General features: G+C 37.4%; 1 long non-coding RNA gene across 1 annotated transcript in view; it reads left to right on the top strand.

Annotated features, from left to right (window-relative positions):
- Window positions 1–255: 255 nt before the first annotated feature.
- Window positions 256–15,840, top strand: part of LOC101176245 — a 64,158-nt gene continuing 48,573 nt past the window's right edge. The window contains exon 1 of the long non-coding RNA XR_178648.3: window positions 256–459. This is a non-coding gene — a long non-coding RNA (uncharacterized LOC101176245). The remainder of the gene's footprint in view (window positions 460–15,840) is intronic.

Here is a 15,840-nt window from a genome sequence, read left to right as displayed (position 1 = left end):
TTGCATAAGTGTCCCGTTTTAACTAAGAGGCAACTGTGTATGATCCCTTCAGAGAATCAGGTTGCTGGTTGGCAGGCCTCCAGGAGCAGAAACACCTGCACAGTGGAGACGCACAATCCTCTGTGAAGGGTGCCAGCCATGGCCATTCCACATCACATGCTTAGCATCTGACTAAGGATGTCAGTTGTTTTCGAGGGCCAGTTGGTTACAGAAAATAACTACAGCTCTGTTGACACCCTTTCTCTCTTTGCTTTTCTCTCTGATCTGACTAACCTCTTTCATTCTTTGTCCTATGTTATATGGCTTAGACCAAAGCCTGACACATTTAACCAATTTATAAATATTAAATGCAGAAGGCATATTCTGTCAGTTCCTGGAAACATCAAAGAAGCTGGAAGGGGAATGGAAATTGGATGGCACTTTGTGGAGGTCACTTTGCTGACAGTCAAGTATTCAAGGGTAGAGCTTCTCCCATGGTTTTAAACCATTGCCTTATACGGTAAGTCTTTTCTATCATTTTTCCAGCTCTTAGCACAAGCCTAGAAGAATGAATGAATGACAACTGACAAAGAACTTAATGCTAATTTGTGTAAATGTGACTAGATCTGGACATTTATTTTGCTTTTATAATTAACTTACTTGGATAACTTTCAGAAAGTAGCTTATTCTTAATTATTCTCTGCCTTTATTTCTTCCTTTTTTCTTCATTCTTTCCTTCCTTCTTTCAGTTTTTCTTTTGGTCTTTCCTAAGAATCTGCCTTCTTGTACTACATTAAAGAGAAGGAAGGAAAGAAGAAGGAAATTCTTGGCCTGATAAAATTCTTTCCTTTTTCCTTCCTTCTTTTCTTTCTTCTCTTTAATGTAGTATAAGAAGGCAGATTCTTAGGTCATGAACCTGATTCTGCCTTTAAGAAGAGAGTTCTTACTTTTTGAAGGCATATTGGGCCACTGGATTCTAACAGACATGCATTTTTTTTTTAAATGTGAATTTCCTTGCTAATGGCAATTTACTTTCTCTTCAATTTATTGAACTTCTAGAGAAAGAAGATAGCATCATGCTGATTCTTTGCTCTGGATTTAAACTGAAATTATAGCCACCAGAGATCATGAATAAATTATTCTCAAAAAGTTTTAGAGACTCTTCTAACTATAAACCAGCCTGAGATAAGGATACAGACAGAACAATACCCATGAAGACTGCTAAAGCCAGCACCCATTGTTAAACATTAACTGGGTGGCAGTATAGCTGGCCAATCAGCTATGCATTCTCACATCCTCTATCAAACTGACCTTGAATATGAGACAGGAAAATTGTGCAAGCTATTGTATGCCAGACTGAGTGAAATATATTTCTTTCTAGAAAATTCTCAATAAAGAAAGAAAAATTCATCAGATCTGAAAAATAGCTCAATTTTCACACCCATTATCAATGTAATTTCAGGTTATTCCTCCAGTTGCAGGTGCTCTCAAAAAAGTTTATAGTGCATTCAACCCAAAATGTTATTATTAAGCTAATTAAGAATAAAACTTCTAGACTTAATAAATAAACCTGTCAGCCCATGTAACAGTGAAATTATCCCACATTTTATGAAGAACACAATATTTAAAATTCAAAAGGATCACTTTTATAGTTTTGGCTGATCTTTGGAAATTATGACAATTCATGTGACCCACAAGTTGCACTATCATCCCACTTGGAAATATCTATTTCCATCATCACTGCCACATAACATCTACATTTTCCTCCATTTCCCTTCCAATCACTTATTGACTTTTATTGATCCTATTTATTACAACACCATGTTTAATATCATAACATCATAAAACATATGATGAGTCAAAATGAGGGAAAAAAATGCCCGAACTTCCTTTTTTTTTTTTTTTTTTTTTGAAACACTGGGTCCATTTTCCCTGTGAAAAAAAGAGGTTAGGAAGTTATGGTAGATCTTGTACTGAAACACAACTCATTATGTTAGTTTCCCAAGAATAGTTGGAAAAACTTACCAGCAACCTACACAACATTACCTTCAACTATTTCCCACTTAGAGAGGGTATTAAAAGGTTAGTTGTATATGATAGAATAGCAAAGAAGTTTAGGTCGTAAGGACTGAAATGACAGGAGAGTCATTGTTCCAAATCTCCTTGTCATCTCTCTGATCCAAAGCAAGATTTTATTTTACAGTTTTAAATATAAGATTAGTGCTAGGAGATATTTTTTAAACTCAGCAGCTTCTACATCACATGAATATTTTTCAAGGCACACTGGTTCAAGGGATATTTCATTAGAAACAGCAGCTACCAGAACAATCATGATCGCTTCTCGGCCTTTTGGCTAAGATCAAATGCAGAACAATCATGAATATTAGCTATATATTATTATTTTGATGTTTTAGCTATAAACAGTGAGAGGCAAAACCTTTAATTTCTATGACATTTTCTATTCTGAATAAAATCTGGTAAACTTGGCATCTGGAATACTAATCAGAATATTTGCTATCCATGAAAATGGCAAGTCAGCCATGGAAATGCCTGTCTTATTAACTGTGAAAACTGAAACACAGAAGGAAAATATAATCTGTTTTAAATATATTCTAGCATGCTGAGAAGTGGAATGTATTTGGAAGGTCATAACTGGCATACCTACTTGGTGTTTTCTAGAATATGTTTTAGAATAAACACAGTGCCAAGACGAGGGACCAAAAGAACCATTGGCCTGATACTACTCTTTGGAGGGTCTGGAAGAGAGATATTTAAACACAGTATTTTATATGTATTTCTAGGTGCTACAGCAATATTTATTTTCTTAAAGAGGTTTTCTCCAAAACATATGCAAAAGGGTTACAAGTAAATCTCCTCACTTATATAAGTGTGTAAAATTTTCCACCCTTGAAGCCACAGCACATGTATTTCTAAAAAAGAAAAAAAAAAATATATATATATATATATATTAGCAAACCACTAACACATGTGCATACACTAGGAAAATTGGATTACTTTACTTGACTGAATGAATAGATGTATTTATTTACTTCTGAACCCTTATTTGAATATAAACTTGTAAGAACTGATCACTTATATTTAGAATGAACAAAAACCTACAGAAAAGGGAGTGGATAGGACCACGGGCCAGGTCAGGTCCTCCTGCCGTTGTCTGCCTTAATGGGGGTAATTTATTTTGATCTGTGGTCTTAGAGACCTGAAATTGCATAGTGTATTCCGGCCCACTGACTGGCATGGGTATCTTTCTAGTGTGAGTTATTTTTCTTTTATTAGGATAGAAACATTGGCGATAATGAAATTTTAGCACAAGTTTTTATAAATACAAGAATGTGAGAAGAATGATAGTTCAATGCATGCAATCTTTTTGGCTTATACATTTAAGTTTTCATTGACATAGAAATCATTTAGCAAAGATGACCTCAGGCTTTCAACTTTTATAATACTCTATAATACTATATTAATGTTAAGTATGAACTGCTACATACCTGTATGATTAAAGAGCTCCATTTTATCCATCATAGTCATTGAAATATCTTCAGAGCTTTATAACAACATAAACTTAAATTCCTCTGTGAAGGTCAGGAAACGTGTTGTATTTCTACTTGGAAATTTCTCTTTTCTCTTTTTGTGATCATCACTTGTCAGTCTCTTTTTCCCTTTTCGTCCCTTCATCACTGTTATTAATAGACACTCTGCAAATCCATCCCACCATGCTCAATCCCTCCTGCCGTGGACAAATACTTGTCCGAGTAATTCATGGAAAAGTAGATGCAAGTGGATGCAAGCATTTCCCTCCCAAAGTTGTGTTTTAAAGGAGCTGAGAGCTTCCCATGTTAGGAGTAAAGCAATAATACCTTAATGATAGACACAACGAACACAAGTGAGGGGTAAAAAATTTGCTGGAAAGGAGTTTTTAGAAAACTAAAACCTAAAATCATAGAGTAATGAAATCGAATTAGTATAGTCAGAGTTACATTATCAGAAGTAAGTCTGAGGCCGGGCTTGGTGGTGCACACCTGAAAATCCAGCACTTTGGGAGGCCAAGGTGGGAGGATCGCTTGAGCCCAGGATCAAAGGTGACAGTGAGTCATAATCACGCCACCGCATTCTAGCCTGGGCAAAAGAGCGAGACTCTGGCTCAGAAAAAAACAAAAGGAAGGAAGTTTTAGTATATTTGGGGTGCTATAAGAGGGAATGGGTAGGTGGGCATTTAGAAACCAAAGCAACATTTGACAAGGTATATGTTCAGAAAATCAGATTATAAGCTAACTCTAGAACTTTGACTTGTTGAGGTGACAGGGCTAGGGTGGTTAGACCCAACTGAATTCTAGGTTTCCTAATTCCAATCCAGAACTTCCTTTTAAGATTTGCTGTTTTATGACCTCAGTTTTCTATCATATAGTAGATACCAACAAATATTTGACTAAATGAATCATTTTCACTATTCATACTCTTATTCTCCACATTGTTCCAGATATGAGGATTTCTCTACATGATGAGTATCCTAAATCATGTATTAGAGGAGGCCAGCCTGTCTCAGTGATTACTTAGAGAGGAATATGTATACATTAACAGTTTTTAAACAGAGAACACTTACCTCACTCCAAACTGAACTGTACACAAGACAGGAATATATAAAACATACAAAAATAGAGCTTCTATAGTTCAAAAATTAAATGTGCACAGGACATACACTCCCTTCTGTTGGTACTTCCTACAGAACTGTTTTGGCCCAATTAAATCTATTTATGAATAAAGGGCACTGAGGCTTAGGGGCAGCTCACCTAAATCCACACGGGAATTCCAAAGCTGGGATAGGAATTCATGCCCCCCTTACCCTGACCTAGTGTTTTTTCTGATAATTTATACTGCTTGTACACATACCTCTGGATTTAGCGCTGTTGCTTTTTCTTTCTGTTTGTTTACTTGTTTGCATTCAGTTTTTTAGGTATTTTCAAGCTCTAACATTGATAAGCTACAACAGTACACTTTCCCACTTAGTATTTTTACCAGTTTTTATTACTGTCTCTAAAATCTAGATTATGCTAATACTAACAAACTTTTGGTCAAATATAGAATAAAATAAATATATTTAGCTAATTTGATCAAAACTCCAAATGAACATGGTTTAATTAATTACAACAAACCATGGAGCCACAGTCAATTCTGAAAAGAGAAATCCCATAAAAGCAATTTACTTAAAATAGTTTATACTTGGTTTCATTGTTTTATAAGATTGAACAATGACAAAGTTATCTTTTTATAAATAACTAAAAGTTACAATTAGTTGGTGGTTTTCTAATGCAGGATCCACTGTAAAAAAAAAAAAAAAGAAAAAGAAAAAGTCGGGAGGCTGAGGCAGGAGAATCACTTGAAGCCGGTAGGTGGAGGCTGCACGGAGCTGAGACTGCACCACTGCACTCCAACCTGAGCAATAGAGTGAGACTCTGTCAAAAAAAAAAAAAAAAAAAAAGGCACTCAGATATCTAAAGTGAATTTCAAAGAGAGAAAATCGCAGACTTGGAAAACATGGCAGTTTTAAAACTACAGTAGTAACTAAGACAACATAAAGATCTGATCTTTTGTTGCTGTTGTTTAAAAAAACACACTTTTTAATTTTTAAAACTAGCCTCCAAAACAGTTCATCTTCACATTTCCAAAATAAAGTTTTAACTAACATTCCCTCACTAAATGAATAAAAATGTAATACTCCAAATAATGTTCAAATTACTGGAGATAGATAGATGATAGATAGATAGATAGATAGATAGATAGATAGGTGATAGATGATAGATAGATAGAGAGAGATACATGATAACTATAAAAATTATATAATATATGTGTATATGTATGTTTGTGATAAACTAGTTTCTTCAGATAGCAATATAGTAATGGTAATATAATTTCCAAAATAAAATTAATACCTATAAAATAAGCTAGAAGATATTAAGCACTTTTGCTCAATCATTTAATTTCAAAACAATCCATGAAGGAGTATGATAGAGTATATATACTTTGTATGTATTTTATATGTATTTTATTTTTTTGACTGAAGACTATTGGTGCCTATGAAGAGTAAATAATATGAATTATTCATTGTGAAGACCTGCCCAAAAGCCTTTTAATGTTGTTGTTGTCACTAGTGTGTGCGAGTATGCATGTGTGTGTAGGGAAAATTACAGAAAATCCAGAGACATGGAAGACCAGATTCTCCTAAAATCCCACTCCACTAACATCACCACTGCTATGATTTTATTATATTAAATTCCATCTCTTTCTGTATGCATAGAATTATTACAAATAAATAACTGTCCTAATCAGGTTAGATGGTATCATTGCTTTCATCTAACAGAATCTAGAGGCTCAAAGAGAATGAGGACCTTGCTCGAGGGCACACCATTCCTTGGTGGTCTCCCTGGTCCAGTTTCTATTCACATGCCACCCTCCCTCATCTATCCAGGGCCACGTGATTGCAGAGGTAAGGGCCCAAGGTTGAGAATCAGGCATAGAAACACACATGTTAACCTAGACAGCAAAAAAACATTCTGTTAGGATTAGATTTCCTCCCATCCATTAGATATGTCTTTAGTAAATACCGGAAAGAGATGGAACTCAGTTCCCACATGCTTGGAAATGGAGCGTATCTGTCTGTGCTTTTGCCCAACAGTGTGAATGTAGCCAGGCACAACCTTGAGCCATTACTTCATCCAAAGAGAGCAACACGAAGCCTGCCCGCCCATCACGGAGGCAACATTTTTAAAAAGGCTACTGCCGTGTAAACTGGATATGAGAGCAGGAACATTTTGATTTTTGAGGAAAATAGCTCGGTAAACATTCCATCACATTTCACAGCAAATATGTTCCACCCACTGACACAAAACCCCTGGCCTGCTCTCCTCTGGGTTACTTCTGGCTTTTCAAACATCAGGTAAAAATAAAAGCAAACATCGCTCTCTTTTTTTCTTCCTTCTTTCTTTGAAATTGCCATATGGCAAGGGTTTCTCTTAATATCTCTTAATAAAACCCAGTAATATTTAACAGAAAAGCAGCCACTCCCACTGCAGGGAAACGTAAAACTCAATCCACTAAATAATGTGTTCGAGCCATGAGGAAAAAAAAATGAAGCTTATTACTAGAAAGTCAGGCAAGTCCCTTTGTATTCATTCCAACAGCTGCTTAGCATGAATGGAGGCCAAGTAAGGAAAATTCAGGTAAATATTCCAGTTTAATACAATTACCCAGGGGTCAAAAAGACACTGTGCTTTTTGAGGGTGTGGTGTTATACTTATCCTTAAAAGGCAATTTTTAATATAAAAAGTGAAGCATTTTGATTTACAGAACTTAACATATTTCAGACACACACAAAATGTGACAACTTCATGCTTGTGTGACGCTGGAGAACGCGCGGATAAGTTAAGATCCTTGCCCAGGTCCCAGCTGGCCAGAGAAACCATCAAAATCAGAGGCCTGGCCCCATTTGCTAACACTTTCACCCTCACCTTCCTAAACCTGCGAGTCCACTTGCAGAGCTGAAATTCTAAGTAGCTAAATAATATGTTTCCTAGTGCAGTGACTCTACATCGATTGTACTGATCATCCATAGCTATTTACCCTTCCCTACTCAAAAATCATCCTATTGGCCTATTTAGGAATTGGATTTTGAAGACACATGAAGTGATGTATAAATGTAACAACAGATCTCCTTTGCCGCCGCCCCAATACATAGAATTTTAGACAACCAAAGCAGTCATTACCTGAGAAGGTCTTGTTTCTGGCAAAAAAAAAAAATCAATTTAATTATACAAGATGTGTCTTATGTTTTAATTGTTGTTAAGTATAGTGCCTCATTGACAGTGTCTCCCTGAATCTCAGTTTATGAGCTTTTACATTACTCAGATAACTTGCTGAGGAGAAAGAAAAAAGTTCATCATTTTCCTTAAAAGAACTGAAGAGGCATTGTGCCCAAGTCATTAGAACCCTTGACTGTGCTCATAATGATGAATGCATCATTTTTCTTGCATGAAACTTTGGTAACAAATTGCACAGCCAAGTCTTTTCCAGCACTGTTATTCTGTTTTAAAAAACACTGACATTTTCTTAAACAGACATAATTTACAATTTTAAGGAGCACAACAGTGCCTTGGTGTTTGAAGGCCAGAAAGCAAACAACACTCCTTTCAGTTAGATGTTTTAAAGGGGAGTCTCGTGCTTAGTGAGTTCACTACAGCTTAAGGCCAGAGAGACAGAGCAGAGGGAGAACAGAGCACCAGTGCAGCATGTGAAGGTCATGACTAACTGGTCACATTACATTAAGAGTCAGAGCAAGATGGAGGAGCTAGAGGAATGAGAGGGGTGAGCAGGACAGCCGAGCCATGCTCAGCACAATACACGGTGAGGCACCACAGTGGTGCTATATCCTTGCCCAGATAGAAGTGGCCACAGATTTCTATCAGACCTATGAGGGAAGCAGCAGTCTCGTGGATGCTTCTGTACTTAGAACGCCCTCTCTAGCAGGCCCTTCTGTAAATTTCACACAAAGGGAGCCTTGCCAGTGTCCATGTGCCTGGATCAATAACCTGCAGCAATGTTCGATTTCCAGTGGGGTCAGCTCAGCCCAAGTAGATAAATAGAAGTCTGTGTAGGATGCTGCAGGTGTGTTGTTTGGATGAGACTGTAGAAGCGAAGGTTATGTGTAAAGAATAAAAATATCAAGATTTTGTTTCTATAACCACCTATGTGTTTCAGTGTCCTTGGTAAAGTTTCTCCTCCTGTATTTCCTAATAATCTTTAATTAAATAGAAGTGTCTCATGGCTGGGGAAAATTATTTTTGTGAGAGAATAAGCATAAGTTTGTGTGTGTGTGCATTTGTGTGTGTCGTTTTATACACAGAAACTATATATGTATGTATTATGTATTTATAGATGTATATACAGATATGTGTATATATGTATTTATATGTATATACATACACATACCTTATACATCTCATTTTCCTATGAGAACATTTTTGCCTTTTTCTTGATGTATATATGTTATCTAACCTAAGATATTTTCACCAACAGAAGTTCAGAATCCAGATGATATTCCTACCATATGAAATGTGACCATTCGCCTGCTCTACAAACATCATTTAAGCTCCTACCCTGTTCCACGCATAACCCAAAACTCATTACACAGATTCCTTCCATGAAATCTCTCATAAATTTTGAAACACATTAGACCCACAAACACAGTTACAAACCAGTATAATGAGTGCAACCAAAATGCAAATGAGGTGAACAAAGCATAGTGTAGAATGATGAAGGCAGTGATTCCCTTTATTGGACAAGAGTCAGTGAAGAATCCTCCTTGGGGAGAGGCATCTCTTCTGGGTTTGAAAAGATGGGGGAAAACAGTTTACCAGGCAAGCAAGGGGAGGAAAATGACTCTAGGCAAAGGAATGGGCAACTGCAAAGGCACAGAGGACTACAGCACTCTGGTGTGTGCCTTGTTCAGGTAGAAGGTAATAGAGAAAGGCATCAAGGGGTGGGAAGCCAGGCTAATAAGGAGACTGAAAATAACCCGTCACAATGTGTCCTGGGCTATCAGTTAAGCAGCTTGGCTTTTATTCTAGAAAGCATTACCCAATGTGTCTCTGTGGAAACTAGTACTATAGATATTGAATAGGCAAAACTTGAAAAAGAAATTCCATGGTTAAATACATTAAGAGAATTCTGGATTGAACTAGTTTATTCAGGCCATCACTGCTCCAAATGAATGCCTTTGAAGCCTCCAGGAGGGGGTTTCACTGCCTAAGTTTTCTAAATCATATTTTGCCATTTATTAACTTGCTGAAGTTTCTCTCTGGTTCCTGTCCCTTAGGAAATACTGCTGTTAAGTGCTGGATAGGCAGTGAAATATTTTAAACAGTGGAGCAAGAGAGGCCTTATCGGTCTCCTATTTTGACATTTTTGACATCATTTTCTAATGACAGTAAATGGACTAATTAAGAGGTTATTAGTAATTAAGAATAAGGTCCTTATCTAAGGCAGAGGGAATGTAAGCAGAAAGTAAAGAATAATTTCAGAAAATAATAGGTTGTAGAATCGTCCTTTCCCAGACCACTGGATGATACATATTTTCTTAGCTATGAATTTTGGATCAAATGAGTGGCAACTTAGAAAAACCATAATATGTCCTTGACGTATCTCAAAGATCAGTGATAAAATCTATTTATTGTTAGTTTGTGCTTTGTCAACTTTTCTCCTGGAGAAATCGGATTTTTGACCAAGAAAGTCTATCCCATATTATTCCTCCAAAAGCAAATCACGAAGTAGCTGGAAGGTAGATGAAAGTCAGCCCCAGTCATGGTGGAAAGACCAGTGAGCCTAGACTAGAGGAAATTCTGGAGCTGAGTCCAGTCCTGAGTTATTCCAGAATAAGTCCAGAACGGAGTTCACAGAATAAGTCAAGGTCACTCTACTCGAGTGGTTAGCTAAGAAGCCTTCTACTGCGGATACAGAGTGATCAAAAATTACCAAATTCAGAGTGGAGTGGGTTAAGGGCTGCTGGTGGTGGTGGAGGGCTCAATGTAAAACCAGAAGTAACCATATTGTACACCAAAGAAGGCAAATGGGAGATCAGGCCCTCTTCCCTGGGGCAAGAGAGGAAAGGCAGAAAAGGGATTGTATATTTCCTGCACAATATCCTTGAAAAACTGTGAATCTTCTGTCAGTTCATATAAATTCCAAATATCTCCCTACATTTTTAAGGTTGGTAAGATTCCTCAAATTACCAAGAACAAGGGACAATCTTTGATTGTAAACTTGGAGGAGGCTGTGGGGATAGAGGTGGAAAAAGCAAAATCTACCAATATACTTTCAGGAATGCCCATAAAACGAACCCAAGTAAATGATGCTTCTTTCTGTAAACACTGCACACCACATCAAGCCTTTTATTTCTATTTTAACCAAAAATATGGCATAAAACATTCAGAGATCTTAAAGGGAGCTTTCATAAATACATTGCAGTTTGATGTGAACCGAGTGTCAGTCAGAAGCCCTGGTCTAGGAGGTACACAGCCCACATCAAGTATTTTGCTATTTTCTTCTGGGATCTCTACACCCTCCCTGCTGCCTAGGTGCATCTATTTGATCTGAGGGCCGTGTGGACACATGCGAGGCATCTCGCTTTCTTGCTCTTCGTCTACCTCTCGCCTGTTAAGATTAGGGGGAGTTTGAATTTAAATGAGAATTTAGAAGTGGCTGAAGCTGGTCTGAGCTGGGGTTTTTTCATGGGAATGTCAGTACCGAAGAAGTTGGCCAGATCAAAGCCACAGTCTGTGTTCCACAGGAGCTTTTGAAAACTATTTAGAATAAAACAAGTGGAGGAAAAATCCTCCTTGTGCCAGACTGCAGGCTGCTGCTGCTTAAACACACATCAAGGCAGAGCCACAAAGCTACAGTTAGCCCCAATACCAGGCCAAGAACTGCAGCCTCTCTTTGATTTTTTTTATCCATTTCTTCCCAAAGGAATGAGGTCGCTAACCAAAAAGTTGCCCCTGATCCTCTCAGCTCTCTTTGAAGATGCTTGCTTGCCCAGTTAACATTGCTATCGTCTACAGAAGCTGTATCGTGGGATGAGGAGACGTGGCTTAGGAATAGGTTTAAACTACGAGAAAATGCTTCATAACTGAGCTCAGTCTTCACCTATGAGGACAGCACCGTAAGATGGAGGATGTAAGGGAGATATTTAACCAACACTTTCTGCTTCTGGCTATTTTGCCCCTTTGCTTTTATTCCTCAAGAGTTTGCAAAGTTTTCTCTACCACGGTAACCTAGATCGTCTTCTATTCATCTGGATATCAGAGAATCCAAGAGGGTTAGAAGAAATGTTCCTTCTCAGTGCCTTCCAGATAAGACGTAGACTACAAAACCCAGGACATTCTGTTCTGCTGCAGTGCAAGTGTTGGTAACTAAAAATAGTAGTTTGGCAATGTCAAGGGGAATGATGTTGGTGAAATGCAGGAGTCAGGTTGGTTTATATTTGATTCTGATTCCTGGTCTCCTCACCCCCAGGCAAGGAAAGGTGCAAAATAGCAAGAATAGAATTACCTTCTTCAGGAGGAAACACAAAAGCATCTGTTCAGCTGTCTCTTCAATTATGTTGGAAGGAATGTAAGAGGCCAGGCCAACACTGTAGGGCTGGGAACTCCAGGTATCTCACCTTGCTCACTCTTTTGCCCATCTTAAGGGAAGCCTTACTATTGCAGACTTCTCCACATCCACCTATGCTGCTCTAATTAAAGGACTGTCAATATTTTGACTGTATTCACTGTTGCTGATTTTTAATATCCACTGAGGCAGCTTTTAACAATGCTGAACTGTCTGCCTGGGCCATCTAAATTAACTCTCCAGGTATGCGTCATCATAACATCATAATCATCTTTTTTGTTGTTTGTTTTTTAGTGCTTTGATTACAAGGGTTAATTGGAGTGGTCTGTTTCCCTACACTCTATTATTTTTAAAGTGCAATTTCTCAGGAAACACATTGCTTTATGGGAGAAAATGTCTGTATTCTCATTCCATTTAATTTCTCATCACCACCTTTACATACATTGCCATTGAAATTATCAATAGCCATAACTTTTGAATGAATGTTGTATGTCAGGTACTACTCTTAGCACAGTACATACATTATTTCATTTAATTCTTGTATATCCATCTCATGAAGCAACCAGAAATTTTAGGGAATGTTTTCAACATCACAGAGCTTGAGTAAATGGTATAGTTAGGATTCAGAGTAGGCCAGGGGACTAGGCTATACATTATCAATGGAAACAATTTCAGCTTTAGCTTTGGATAAAAATACGACACAATAAAACAGACTTTAAACCTAGAAGATACTTGCTGGCCACTCAAAATATGATGCTAATCTCCAGCATCCGCCACCTTGGAGTCTGTTCAAATGCAGATTCTCAGGCCCTATGCAAGCCTAGTGAATCATAATTTTATTATCTTGTTCAGTTTTCAATGTGGACCCTGGAAACATTTGAGAATACAAAGTTATTTCAGAGAGTTGTGAATTCAAAGAAGCAGCAGGTGTTTTCTGAGGAATAAATATGTCTTGAGAATTCTATTTTTGTAAAAGTATAAAAATATATTTGAATCATTTCAATGCATACTTATATGACAATAGTTCTGGACCCCCAAAAAATTTTTTTTACTATTACTCTATATATTTTCTTATGTAATGGATACTAGAAGTATTAGTATACAGAGACTTTGGTGTTTTTCTTTTTTTTTTTTTTATTTTGAAACGGAGTCTTGCTTTTGTTGCCCAGGCTGGAGTGCAATGGCACAATTTTGGCTGGCTGCAACCTCCGCCTCCTAGGTTCAAGCTATTCTCCTTCCTCAGACTCCCGAGTAGCTGAGATTACAGACGCTTGCCACCACTCCCAGCTAATTTTTGCATTTTTAGTAGAGATGGGGTATCACCATGTTGGCCAGGCTCGTCTCGAACTCCCAAAGTACAGGGATTACAATAGGCATAAGCCACCACTCCCGGCTTTGTTTTTTTTCTTAATTAAAACGGATATTCACAGTTTAAAATGTAGGGAAAAACGATGTATTTCAAACTCCTACCTGATGTTGGCACTTCCTTTTCAATATCCCTAACAAAGTGTCACTTAGTTTGTATTTGAGGATTGCTACTGAGAACCATATTTCTCATCAGGCAGCTGATTAATTTTATTAGAAGATCTATTTTTTAAAGTTATTTTAATGTTGTGTTTAACTATACCATAATGGGGTTCAGGGTACACTATGCCAAAATATGGCACCGTGACATACTGAAAAATGGCAGAAGCAGATGGACTCTCTGACCTCCTATCCTTCTTCCCTCATGTGGGTCATAAAACCTACGAAGGATTTTCTCCTCTTGCCCTGAAGGAGTTCATAAGACCTTTGTGCGAGAGGTGTCCTCCCTATACTCTGAGAAAAGGACCATAGTCTGATGTCTGATCTCTGAAGATGAACGGACGACACAGAAGAATCTGAATGCAGGGGCCTCTCCAAGCTTCTCCCAATACGTTATTATTAAACCATACTCTTTGCCCTATCGTATTTCTCCAACACTATTCTCCATCAAACCTGCTATAATGTATACTCAGGTTTAACTGTTTCTTTGGGCCTTCATTTCCTTATGAAGGTTCCCATGACATGTAAATATTATAGTAAATAAATCTGTCTGCTTTTCTCTTGTTAATCTGTCTTGATATACATATCATATTATATATCTATCATATCAATATATATATAATATATATATATAAATTATTATTATTACAGGGATCTCAGCCATGAACCTAGGATAGGTAGAGCAACAGATATTTTTTCTCTCCTACAACCTCATTGTAGTAATTTCAGCTTCTAGAGCTAAAGATAATTAGGAGCCCAACCCCATATTATGTCTTCAAATACTCAAAGACATAATATGTCTCTTTTGGCCTAAGCATTATAATTAGCTCCTTCAACTTCTAATCATTTGACATGATTTCCATATACTGAAAATTTCCTTTCTTTTAGTTTTTGTCCCCTTTAAGTACAGTACAAAAAAGACCACTCAATACTCAAAATGGGACTTTTGTCAGGACAGCTACAGCTGTTACTTTTCTTGTTTAAGGTGATACATGTCTATACTAGGTTACAATTTGAGATATCCTCTTGAAACTTACAATTAACCAAATAGCCTAGAACTTTTAACTTTAACTGTTAGAACGCTGGATCCTCAACATCTTCCAACTGGTATAGTTGATTTGATTCTTTTAAACCTAAGCATAAGATTTTACCTTTGGCCCTGTACATTTCAGTATGTTGATTTGGGTCTATTATTTCAAAACTGAAATATTTATTTCATTTTGTTCCTGTTCCAATTTGTTAGCTTTCCCTAAACTTTTATTCCCTGAAAAAAGAAAATATAAAGGAAATGAATTCCTATTAATGTGTTTTTGTTAACCCCTTCTTGTGACCATCTTCTTAACACTAAAAATTGAGTAATCCGTTCTAGAATTTGCCAGGAGTCAAGCAGAAGATTATCAACCTGTAACCTCCTGATGATTGCATCCTTGCCATGTAGACACCAGTTTTCTGGCACTTCACCCGTTCATAACTGATATAGTTTGAATATGTGTCCCCAACCAAATCTCATGTTGAATTGCAATCTCCAGTACTGGAGGTGGGGCCTGGTGGTAGGTAACTCGATCATAGGGGAGGATTTCTCATGAATGTTTAAGCTTCATCCCTTTGGTGCTGTCTTTGCCATAGTGAGTGACTTCTCATGAGATCTGGCTGTTTAAAACTGTGTGGCACCTCATTCTCTCTCTCTCTCTTGCTCCTGCTTTTGCCACATGAGAGGCTGCTCCCCTTTTGCCTTCTGCCATGATTGGAAGCTTCCTAAAGCCTCCCCAGAAGCAGATGCCACTATACTTCCTGCACAGCCTGCAGAACCATGAGCCGATTAAGCCTCTTTTCTTTATAAATTGCCCAGTCTCAGGTGTTTCTTTGTAGCCATGCAATAATGGCCTAATACAATAACTACTCAGAGATTATGAGTAATGACGCTTGTGATAACATCTGGAAATTATTTTGGTATCCTGGAGCCCCTAATCTCAGTCTAAAGACAGGAACACATTTAAAACAAACAGATGTTATTTAAGTATCTCTCTCTTTGGATCTCCTTGGATCCAATTTCCTCTTTACCATGTTTGTTATACCCATTTTTAATTTGAGGATCATTCTCTTGAAGAAAGAAGAAAAACCACTGTAAACTTCGCTTTCTCAGTGTCATCTTTAAATATTATA

This window comes from Nomascus leucogenys, chromosome 8 (assembly GCF_006542625.1).
Source record: "Nomascus leucogenys isolate Asia chromosome 8, Asia_NLE_v1, whole genome shotgun sequence".
NCBI classification, from domain to species: Eukaryota; Metazoa; Chordata; class Mammalia; order Primates; family Hylobatidae; genus Nomascus; species Nomascus leucogenys.
Note: the sequence above shows the minus strand (reverse complement) of the source record. Positions and strands in the feature narration are given on the sequence as shown.